Here is a 12,500-nt window from a genome sequence, read left to right as displayed (position 1 = left end):
ATTTTTTGGTCATATTTATATAATCTATATGCCGTATCCATATAATGAATACGGCATATCCATACAACTAGCCATATTTGTATGTCAATGTATATTTTATTATACATTTTTTTTCTTTATACATATAATATGGTATTTCCATATCGCTATAATTGAATTATATGTATAAGATATCATTTATATATAGCATTGCCAAAATAATATGATAAACATAAATTTTGAACAATACGGCCGGTCGGCGAGCACTGCCTCCCTATATATGTTTTTGGCCACGACGTCTAAATATTGGGTATTTTTCGTACTGCGGCCCCGGTGTATGTAAATTGGGCATATTTCGTACTGATGCCAACATATCTATATGACTCATTATTTTCTTCCATATCAATATAACTTCTTTTATTTCCATATTCAAGTAATTTCTTTATTTGCCATATCAATATAAAATATTTTTTGGTCATATTTATATAATCTATATGCCGTATCCATATAATGAATACGGCATATCCATACAACTAGCCATATTTGTATGTCAATGTATATTTTATTATACATTTTTTTTCTTTATACATATAATATGGTATTTCCATATCGCTATAATTGAATTATATGTATAAGATATCATTTATATATAGCATTGCCAAAATAATATGATAAACATAAATTTTGAACAATACGGCCGGTCGGCGAGCACTGCCTCCCTATATATGTTTTTGGCCACGACGTCTAAATATTGGGTATTTTTCGTACTGCGGCCCCGGTGTATGTAAATTGGGCATATTTCGTACTGATGCCAACATATCTATATGACTCATTATTTTCTTCCATATCAATATAACTTCTTTTATTTCCATATTCAAGTAATTTCTTTATTTGCCATATCAATATAAAATATTTTTTGGTCATATTTATATAATCTATATGCCGTATCCATATAATGAATACGGCATATCCATATAACTAGCCATATTTGTATGTCAATGTATATTTTATTATACATTTTTTTTCTTTATACATATAATATGGTATTTCCATATCGCTATAATTGAATTATATGTATAAGATATCATTTATATATAGCATTGCCAAAATAATATGATAAACATAAATTTTGAACAATACGGCCGGTCGGCGAGCACTGCCTCCCTATATATGTTTTTGGCCACGACGTCTAAATATTGGGTATTTTTCGTACTGCGGCCCGGTGTATGTAAATTGGGCATATTTCGTACTGATGCCAACATATCTATATGACTCATTATTTTCTTCCATATCAATATAACTTCTTTTATTTCCATATTCAAGTAATTTCTTTATTTGCCATATCAATATAAAATATTTTTTGGTCATATTTATATAATCTATATGCCGTATCCATATAATGAATACGGCATATCCATACAACTAGCCATATTTGTATGTCAATGTATATTTTATTATACATTTTTTTTCTTTATACATATAATATGGTATTTCCATATCGCTATAATTGAATTATATGTATAAGATATCATTTATATATAGCATTGCCAAAATAATATGAAAAACATAAATTTTGAACAATACAACCGGTCGGCGAGCACTGCCTCCCTATATATGTTTTTGGCCACGACGTCTAAATATTGGGTATTTATCGTACTGCGGCTCCGGTGTATGTAAATTGGGCATATTTCGTACTGATGCCACCATATCCATATAACTTATTTTTTGTTCTATATCTATATAATTAATTTTTTTCCATACCTATAACTATTAAACTAATTTTTTCCATATCCATACTTGAACTTATTATTTTTCCATATCCATATAACTCGTTTTTCCATATCCACACTAGAATTTAGTATTTATCCCATATCCATATAAATCATTATTTACCATATCAATATAAATAATATTTTTCCATATTCATACTAGAACTTATTATTTCTTTAATATTCATATAACTCAATATTTTTTCATATCCATACTAGAACTTATTCTTTTTCCCATATCCATACTAGAACTTATAAATTTTCCCATATTCATATAACTAATTTTTTTCATATCCATACTAGAACATTATATTTTTGCCATATCTATATAACTCATTTTATTCCATATCCATACTAGAACTTATTATTTCTTTAATATCCATATAACTTAATATTTTTCCATATCCATACCAGAACTTTTTATTTTTCCCATATCCATAGAACTAATTTTTTTCATATCCATACTAGAACCTAATTTTCTTCCTATATCCATATAACTTATTATTTACTATTACAATATAATTAATTTTTTCCATATCCATACTAGAGCTTATTATCTCTTCAATATCCATAAAACTCAATATTTTTTCATATCCATACTAGAACTGATTATTTTTCCCATATCCATACTAGAACTCAGTATTCTTCCCATATCCATACTACAACTTAGTATTTTTCCCATATGCATATAACTCATTATTTAGCATATCAATATAACTAATTTTTTTCCATATCCATACTAGAACTTATTATTTCTTTAATATCCATATAACTCAATATTTTTTTATATCCATACTAGAACTTATTATTTTTCCCATATCCATACTAGAACTTATAAATTTTCCCATATTCATATAACTAATTTTTTTCATATCCATACTAGAACATTAAATTTTTTGCCATATCTATATAACTCATTTTATTCCATATCCATACTAGAACTTATTATTTCTTTAATATCCATATAACTCAATATTTTTTCATATCCATACTAGAACTTATCATTTTTCCCATATTCATATAACTCATTTTTCCATATCCATACTAGAACTCTGTATTCTTTTCCATATCCATATAACTCATTTTTTTTTCATATCCATACTAGAACTTATTATTTTTCCCATATCCACATAACTCATTTTTTTCATATCCATACTAGAACTTGTTATTTTTCCCATATCCATATAACTCATTTTTTTTCATATCCATACTAGAACTTAATATTATTTTCATATCCATATAACTCATGTTTGGACTTGGAATATTTTTATACACGTCACTAATAGGATGACGATTCAGTTGGCTACCTTAAGAGGTACATATACTTGCATATGTCTCTTACTTGTATGTTCGGACTTAGAATATTTTTATACACGTCACTAATAGGATGACGATTCAGTTGGCTACCTTAAGAGGTACATATACTTGCATATGTCTCTTACTTGTATGTTCGGACTTAGAATATTTTTATACACGTCACTAATAGGATGACGATTCAGTTGGCTACCTTAAGAGGTACATATACTTGCATATGTCTCTTATTTGCATGTTCGGACTTAGAATATTTTTATACGCGTCACTAATAGGATGACGATTCAGTTGGCTACCTTAAGAGGTACATATACTTGCATATGTCTCTTACTTGTATGTTCGGACTTAGAATATTTTTATACACGTCACTAATAGGATGACGATTCAGTTGGCTACCTTAAGAGGTACATATACTTGCATATGTCTCTTACTTGTATGTTCGGACTTAGAATATTTTTATACACGTCACTAATAGGATGACGATTCAGTTGGCTACCTTAAGAGGTACATATACTTGCATATGTCTCTTACTTGTATGTTCGGACTTAGAATATTTGTATACACGTCACTAATAGGATGACGATTCAGTTGGCTACCTTAAGAAGTACATATACTTGCATATGTCTCTTATTTGCATGTTCGGACTTAGAATATTTTTATACGCGTCACTAATAGGATGACGATACATATGGCTACCATTGTTAAATATATTTAAATAAAATTTATTTAAATATAATTATTATTTTATATATATATATTTTTATATATATATATATTCTGACTTAAAAAAGCCAAACAAAATAAACACAATTAAATTTATGTTTATTATCGAATCATCAAGCAAAGGATAAGCTTCAGTGGATCGCAGTATGGCAGCTGCTCAACCACTTACAACACCTTGCCTGTTACAAAAGTCGTTTACAATTGATTCTAGGCTTTGTCATTGTATTAAATAATGCTTTTATATGTAACTAGCGCGGCATCAGGTGATCGAAGATCCTCCCAATTTACTATGTTACAAATTACATTGGCATCACATCCATTGTCGTTTATAAAGTAAATTATAAACTTTAAATGGTTTAGAAGCCATACAATGCAAATTGCCCCTTATTTATCATTGCAGTCCAGCACGGATACGACCTTAGAGGCGTTCAGGCATAATCCAACGGACGTAGCGTCATACCACTGTTCGCTCGAACAAGTATTGTGCCATTGGTCCGTACCTGCGGTTCCTCTCGTACTACGCAGGAATGCTGTCGCAACAACGTTTTGTCATTAGTAGGGTAAAACTAACCTGTCTCACGACGGTCTAAACCCAGCTCACGTTCCCTTGCATGGGTGAACAATCCAACGCTTGGTGAATTTTGCTTCACAATGATAGGAAGAGCCGACATCGAAGGATCAAAAAGCGACGTCGCTATGAACGCTTGGCCGCCACAAGCCAGTTATCCCTATGGTAACTTTTCTGACACCTCTTGTTAAAAACTCTTTAAACCAAAAGGATCGATAGGCCGAGCTTTTGCTGTCCCTGTGTGTACTGAACACCGAGATCAAGTCAGCATTTGCCCTTTTGCTCTATGTGTGGTTTCTGTCCGCACTGAGCTGGCCTTGGGACACCTCCGTTATTATTTGAGAGATGTACCGCCCCAGTCAAACTCCCTACCTGGCAATGTCCTTGAATTGGATCATACCTGAGTAATTGGAGTTATACCAAATTTTCAAATCAAAAATACATAAATGCACCGTTTTATTAAAGAATTTGTTTGCGATTATATAACAAACTCGTGATACTTTGATCAAGAAGCTTGCATCAAAACCCAATACCATAAGATATAATAAATATATCCGTATAATGGCTAGGAAATGATACACGTTCCATTTAATCAAGTAAGTAAGGAAACAATAAGAGTAGTGGTATTTCATTGACGATACCAAACCGAAGTCTAATATCTCCCACTTATTCTACACCTCTTATGTCTCCTTACACTGCCAGATTAGAGTCAAGCTCAAAAGGGTCTTCTTTCCCCGCTAATTATTCCAAGCCCGTTCCCTTGGCTGTGGTTTCGCTAGATAGTAGATAGGGACAGTAGGAATCTCGTTAATCCATTCATGCGCGTCACTAATTAGATGACGAGGCATTTGGCTACCTTAAGAGAGTCATAGTTACTCCCGCCGTTGACCCGCGCTTACTTGAATTTCTTCACTTTGACATTCAGAGCACTGGGCAGAAATCACATTGTGTCAACACCCGCTAGGGCCATCACAATGCTTTGTTTTAATTAGACAGTCGGATTCCCCAAGTCCGTGCCAGTTCTGAATTGATTGTTAATTGATAATCGTTATAATTAATAAGAACTAATTGGTTTGACCCAATTAGTATTCTTAAAAATTTTAGCAAGAAAGTTCCACAATTGGCTACGTAACTAACTATCCGGGGAACAAGTAACTAACATAAATGCTAGAAACTCTATTTACCCAGAACGAGCACATAAACCATGTTATTGTTTCCCAATCAAGCCCGACTATCTCAATCTTCAGAGCCAATCCTTATCCCGAAGTTACGGATCTAATTTGCCGACTTCCCTTACCTACATTATTCTATCGACTAGAGACTCTTCACCTTGGAGACCAGCTGCGGATATTGGTACGGCCTGTTGAGAAGTTTGCGTGTCCCCACCATAAATTTTCAAGGTCCGAGGAGAAAATATCGACACAACAGTATATGTCATGCTCTTCTAGCCCATCTACCATATCTCTCTGCGAAAGACTTCCATGGTAGTACGGCTATAAAACAGAAAAGAAAACTCTTCCGATATCTCTCGACGGCTTCTTTATGGTCGTTCCTGTTGCCAGGATGAGCACGAGGCCCATATTTAATAACAAACGGATACTCAACAGGTTACGGAATTGGAACCGTATTCCCTTTCGTTCAAAATTATTCAAGTATATTATATTAGCTTGATTTGTATATATTGCGTTTTTGGTTTTACTTGAAAATTTTCGGCTTTCGCCTTGAACTTAGGACCGACTAACTCGTGATCAACCACTGTTCACACGAAACCCTTCTCCACTTCAGTCCTCCAAGGTCTCATTCGATTATTTGCTACTACCACCAAGATCTGTACCAATGGCAGCTCCATGCAGGCTTACGCCAAACACTTCTACGCATACCATTGTACCTTCCTACTCACTAAAGTTTCAAAATTTATATCACAAGTAATATAAATCATCTACTTTAGCGGTAATGTATAGGTATACAACTTAAGCGCCATCCATTTTAAGGGCTAGTTGCTTCGGCAGGTGAGTTGTTACACACTCCTTAGCGGATTTCGACTTCCATGATCACCGTCCTGCTGTTTTAAGCAACCAACGCCTTTCATGGTATCTGCATGAGTTGTTAATTTGGGCACCGTAACATTACGTTTGGTTCATCCCACAGCGCCAGTTCTGCTTACCAAAAGTGGCCCACTGGGCACATTATATCATAACCTTAAACTTCATATCAAGAAAGTTAAGGTTCTTACCCATTTAAAGTTTGAGAATAGGTTAAGATCGTTTCGACCCTAAGGCCTCTAATCATTCGCTTTACCAGATAAGATTATTTTATATAATATTAAAATGCACCAGCTATCCTGAGGGAAACTTCGGAAGGAACCAGCTACTAGATGGTTCGATTGGTCTTTCGCCCCTATACTCAATTCTGACAATCGATTTGCACGTCAGAACTGTTTCGGTCTTCCATCAGGGTTTCCCCTGACTTCAACCTGATCAAGTATAGTTCACCATCTTTCGGGTCACAGCATATATGCTCAAGGTACGTTCCAGTTAGAGGCATAAATAATATAAATATCATTATACATAACTATATAGAACGCCCCGGGATTGTGTTAATTAGCTATAAATAGTTAAAAAACTAATCCCATTATTAGTCAAGTTAATTACGCTATTAGGTTTATATCCCAATAACTTGCACATATGTTAGACTCCTTGGTCCGTGTTTCAAGACGGGTCCCGAAGGTATCCTGAATCTTTCGCATTGTTAATCCTACAAGTGCATATAATAAACACAAAAATCAATGATAATCATGCCATTATATAATTCCGAAAAATTAACGCACTGTATTCATATAAATCTATCAGCACTTTATCAAATTAATAACATTTATTCTGTGTTAAAATGCAAGCAATTTAATTTGAATAAACTATAAGTTATATTTTATGATAAATTTGGTATGCTAATAGATTACAATGTCCTTATATGGAAAAAATGCACACTATTATCATAATATTGTTTAAATATTACAATTTTAATGATGAATTTTCCATAACGGATATTCAGGTTCATCGGGCTTAACCTCTAAGCAGTTTCACGTACTGTTTAACTCTCTATTCAGAGTTCTTTTCAACTTTCCCTCACGGTACTTGTTTACTATCGGTCTCATGGTTATATTTAGTTTTAGATGGAGTTTACCACCCACTTAGTGCTGCACTATCAAGCAACACGACTCTTTGGAAACATCATCTAGTAATCATTAACGTTATACGGGCCTGGCACCCTCTATGGGTAAATGGCCTCATTTAAGAAGGACTTAAATCGTTAATTTCTCATACTAGAATATTGACGCTCCATACACTGCATCTCACATTTGCCATATAGACAAAGTGACTTAGTGCTGAACTGATTTCTTTTCGCTCGCCGCTACTAAGAAAATCCTTGTTAGTTTCTTTTCCTCCCCTAATTAATATGCTTAAATTCAGGGGGTAGTCCCATATGAGTTGAGGTTGTATATAACTTTTATTTGCAATTAATTCTTTATATATAATGATAAAACATTTTATTAAATTCGTTTAAAGCTGACGTATATATATATTAATGGCATTTATTTGTAACGAATTAACGAAGAATAATAATATTGTCAACGTTTTTCATATTTCAAATCATTAATAAGAGACAATTCTAGATAATATTTTATGCTAGACATTTCTCAGTATTATTTGATTGAAAAAGAAAATATTCCTCTTCGTTTTTCTCAAAGTTTAATTACTATTGTGAGATAATGTTTTTCATATATTTGTTAATATTATGAATAAAATAATTAAATTATTTTTATCCAATAATATACCATATGCTTATAAAATTTTATTATAAAATTTGTATAAACAACTTAATTAGCATAGTCTTACAACCCTCAACCATATGTAGTCCAAGCAGCACTATAAAATTAATTAAAGTACATAACAGCATGGACTGCGATATGCGTTCAAAATGTCGATGTTCATGTGTCCTGCAGTTCACACGATGACGCACAGTTTGCTGCGTTCTTCATCGACCCATGAGCCGAGTGATCCACCGCTTAGAGTTTTATAATATTGGTTTTAAATTTGGTCAAATATGTTTTTATTGAAAGAAATTAAAAATACACCATTTTACTGGCATATATCAATTCCTTCAATAAATGTATTTATATACCTAAAATAAATGCTGCGAAATGTCTTAGTTTTATATAAACAATATATATCAAAGTATTATTTGTAATGGCATTTGTTTGTTAATATATATTGATAATTTTATATAAAACATTAACCTGAAACCAGGTACAACATTGTATATTTTAGGTTGTTGCATTATCCAATGTATGATCATCATCAAATTAGTTGGCCAATACATCTCGCAACGCGTGTATATTATGGTCCATATACACACAAAAGTTTATAATAAATATATAAAATATATTTTATTATATTAATAATTCGATTTGCTTGTTCGAATTTTATGTTTGTTTCTATTTAATTTATTTGTAATAATATTATATTATTACAATATTTCGATTTGCTTGTTCGAAATTTATTTGATCTTTTACTTTTAAGATCATATTTTTGGTATAATTATTATTATAATTATTATGTATATATATATATATATTGGTAATTTGTATTAAATTTGTATTAACAAATTTTTTTATTAACGGTAAGGATATTATACAATAATGATCCTTCCGCAGGTTCACCTACGGAAACCTTGTTACGACTTTTACTTCCTCTAAATAATCAAGTTCGGTCAACTTTTGCGAAACAACCGTAACACACAAGGCGTCACAGTGATCACGTCCGGAGACCTCACTAAATAATTCAATCGGTAGTAGCGACGGGCGGTGTGTACAAAGGGCAGGGACGTAATCAATGCGAGTTAATGACTCACACTTACTGGGAATTCCAAGTTCATGTGAACAGTTTCAGTTCACAATCCCAAGCATGAAAGTGGTTCAGCGGTTTACCCGGACCTCTCGGTCTAGGAAATACACGTTGATACTTTCATTGTAGCGCGCGTGCAGCCCAGGACATCTAAGGGCATCACAGACCTGTTATTGCTCAATCTCATTATTGCTAGACGCAATTTGTCCATTTAAGAAGCTAGTGTCCTTATAATGGGACAAACCAACAGGTACGGCTCCACTTATATAAACACATTCAAACACAATAAACATTTTACTGCCACCATGAATGAAGGCTATATAAGCTTCAACACCATAATCCTGAAGATATCTATTTAATATATTTGAGTCTCGTTCGTTATCGGAATTAACCAGACAAATCACTCCACGAACTAAGAACGGCCATGCACCACCACCCATAGATTCGAGAAAGAGCTATCAATCTGTCTTACACACTTATGTTCGGACCTGGTAAGTTTTCCCGTGTTGAGTCAAATTAAGCCGCAGGCTCCACTCCTGGTGGTGCCCTTCCGTCAATTCCTTTAAGTTTCAGCTTTGCAACCATACTTCCCCCGGAGCCCAAAAGCTTTGGTTTCCCGGGAAGCGACTGAGAGAGCCATAAAAGTAGCTACACCCAATTGCTAGCTGGCATCGTTTATGGTTAGAACTAGGGCGGTATCTGATCGCCTTCGAACCTCTAACTTTCGTTCTTGATTAATGAAAACATCTTTGGCAAATGCTTTCGCTTAAGTTAGTCTTACGACGGTCCAAGAATTTCACCTCTCGCGTCGTAATACTAATGCCCCCAAACTGCTTCTATTAATCATTACCTCTTGATCTGAAAACCAATGAAAGCAGAACAGAGGTCTTATTTCATTATCCCATGCACAGAATATTCAGGCATTTGAAGCCTGCTTTAAGCACTCTAATTTGTTCAAAGTAATTGTACCGGCCCACAATAACACTCGTTTAAGAGCACTAATGCAGGTTTTTAAATAGGAGGAACATATGAAAAAATACAAGTATTTAAACACATATAAGAACTCCACCGGTAATACGCTTACATACATAAAGGTATAGTACTAACCACAATTGTAAGTTGTACTACCCGTATGAAGCACAAGTTCAACTACGAACGTTTTAACCGCAACAACTTTAATATACGCTATTGGAGCTGGAATTACCGCGGCTGCTGGCACCAGACTTGCCCTCCAATTGGTCCTTGTTAAAGGATTTAAAGTGTACTCATTCCAATTACAGGGCCTCGGATATGAGTCCTGTATTGTTATTTTTCGTCACTACCTCCCCGAGCTGGGAGTGGGTAATTTACGCGCCTGCTGCCTTCCTTAGATGTGGTAGCCGTTTCTCAGGCTCCCTCTCCGGAATCGAACCCTGATTCCCCGTTACCCGTTGCAACCATGGTAGTCCTAGATACTACCATCAAAAGTTGATAGGGCAGACATTTGAAAGATCTGTCGTCGGTACAAGACCATACGATCTGCATGTTATCTAGAGTTCAACCAATATAACGATCTTGCGATCGCTTGGTTTTAGCCTAATAAAAGCACATGTCCCATAAGGTTCATGTTTTAATTGCATGTATTAGCTCTAGAATTACCACAGTTATCCAAGTAACTGTTAACGATCTAAGGAACCATAACTGATATAATGAGCCTTTTGCGGTTTCACTTTTAATTCGTGTGTACTTAGACATGCATGGCTTAATCTTTGAGACAAGCATATAACTACTGGCAGGATCAACCAGAATAATGTTTTCGTTCATATTTCATTCATATTTTTTGAATAGAAATTAGTAATATAAATATAATAGATTTTATTTCCATTTTATATGTTCGGTTTTTCTTAAATATTGATTTTAATTCAATATTTTTTTTTTGCTTTGTGAAATAATTCTATTTTAATTCGAATACGGCCATTTTTATATGGCATTCGTATACGTTCTTTAATTTTTACTTGTTTCGCCACTAATATAACAAGTTTATAATTGATGTTAAAGAAAAAGTACAACTTTTTTATAACACAATTTTCAATATATATTGTTCTTTCTATAAGTTTTTATTATATTATATATACATATTTCATTCTAAAATATCATTTTTGTTCAACATACATAATTATTGTATCCACACATGTACAATTTTTGTTTAACCAATATAAATATTGAGTTAAATCATTTGCATTTTGATGATAAATTTAAAATTTATCTTTTCCATATAACTCTCTGGTAATATATGATATAAAACCGAGCGCATATGAAATTATTTTGATCACTAATATTGCAATTATATTTTATTATAATGCTTTTTGTAAACACATTGTACCGGCAAGCGATACTCTGTGCCCAAACGACAGGGGATATAATAATTTAATATAAATTATCATATATACCTGCCACCAAAGATTAACGATAAAAGTCGGAAACAATTTGTTATTCTATATATAATAGAAACTTGACCTCTGTTTCACCTTATTATCATGGGTTTATAATATTAACCGCGTAGCCAAGTCTTAATTTCATTTAAGAAACAAATTTATACGGATAATATTTTGATTTTAATATATGTTGTTCTATTGATAACAAAAGTATATATTATAATATATTTTGTTCAATAGTAGATGGACTACTTACTGTACCATCCTTATTTTTTATTATTATTGATATACATTATATTTACAACAGCATATGATATTCATATGTTTTGTTATATAATTAATTGGTGGACAAGATCTGACCATCCTATAGTAGTTTTTGGCCACGACGTCTAAATATCGAAATTATTTAATTCCGTTTGCCACCCATACGATAGATATTAACTATCTATAATAATAATGTGTACGCATAAAATATTATATGTATATATATAGACCAACAGACAAGCACTTCACCCTATAGTAGTTTTTGGCCACGACGTCTATATATCGGGCATATTTAATTCTCTTTGCCACCCAACCAAAGATATTCACTTTTTTATATAAAGTATTATTTGATCATATTAATATAACCAATTATTTCTGCCATATTCATATAATTTCTTTATGAATTATTTTTTGGTCATATCCATATAATCTATATGCCGTATCCATATAATGATACGGCATATCCATACAACTAGCCATATTTGTATGTCAATGTATATTTTATTATACATTTTTTTTCTTTATACATATAATATGGTATTTCCATATCGCTATAATTGAATATATGTAT

The 12,500-nt window shown here is 32.8% G+C and overlaps 3 non-coding genes across 3 annotated transcripts; all 3 read right to left on the bottom strand.

The window, feature by feature from the left end:
* Positions 1 to 3,887: 3,887 nt before the first annotated feature.
* Positions 3,888 to 7,844, bottom strand: LOC138914455 (large subunit ribosomal RNA). Its single transcript, XR_011420305.1, has one exon. It is a non-coding gene; the product is annotated as a large subunit ribosomal RNA (ribosomal RNA).
* A 398-nt stretch (positions 7,845 to 8,242) lies between these two features.
* On the bottom strand, positions 8,243 to 8,421 carry LOC138914451 (5.8S ribosomal RNA). The gene has a single exon (XR_011420301.1). It is a non-coding gene; the product is annotated as a 5.8S ribosomal RNA (ribosomal RNA).
* Positions 8,422 to 9,044: 623 nt separating this feature from the next.
* LOC138914452 (small subunit ribosomal RNA) lies at positions 9,045 to 11,039 on the bottom strand. Its single transcript, XR_011420302.1, has one exon. It is a non-coding gene; the product is annotated as a small subunit ribosomal RNA (ribosomal RNA).
* Positions 11,040 to 12,500: the final 1,461 nt, after the last annotated feature.

Source organism: Drosophila takahashii, unplaced genomic scaffold, assembly GCF_030179915.1.
Source record: "Drosophila takahashii strain IR98-3 E-12201 unplaced genomic scaffold, DtakHiC1v2 scaffold_194, whole genome shotgun sequence".
NCBI lineage: Eukaryota > Metazoa > Arthropoda > Insecta > Diptera > Drosophilidae > Drosophila > Drosophila takahashii.
The sequence above is the reverse complement of the archived record's forward strand: the minus strand, read 5'-3'. Positions and strand labels throughout refer to the sequence as shown.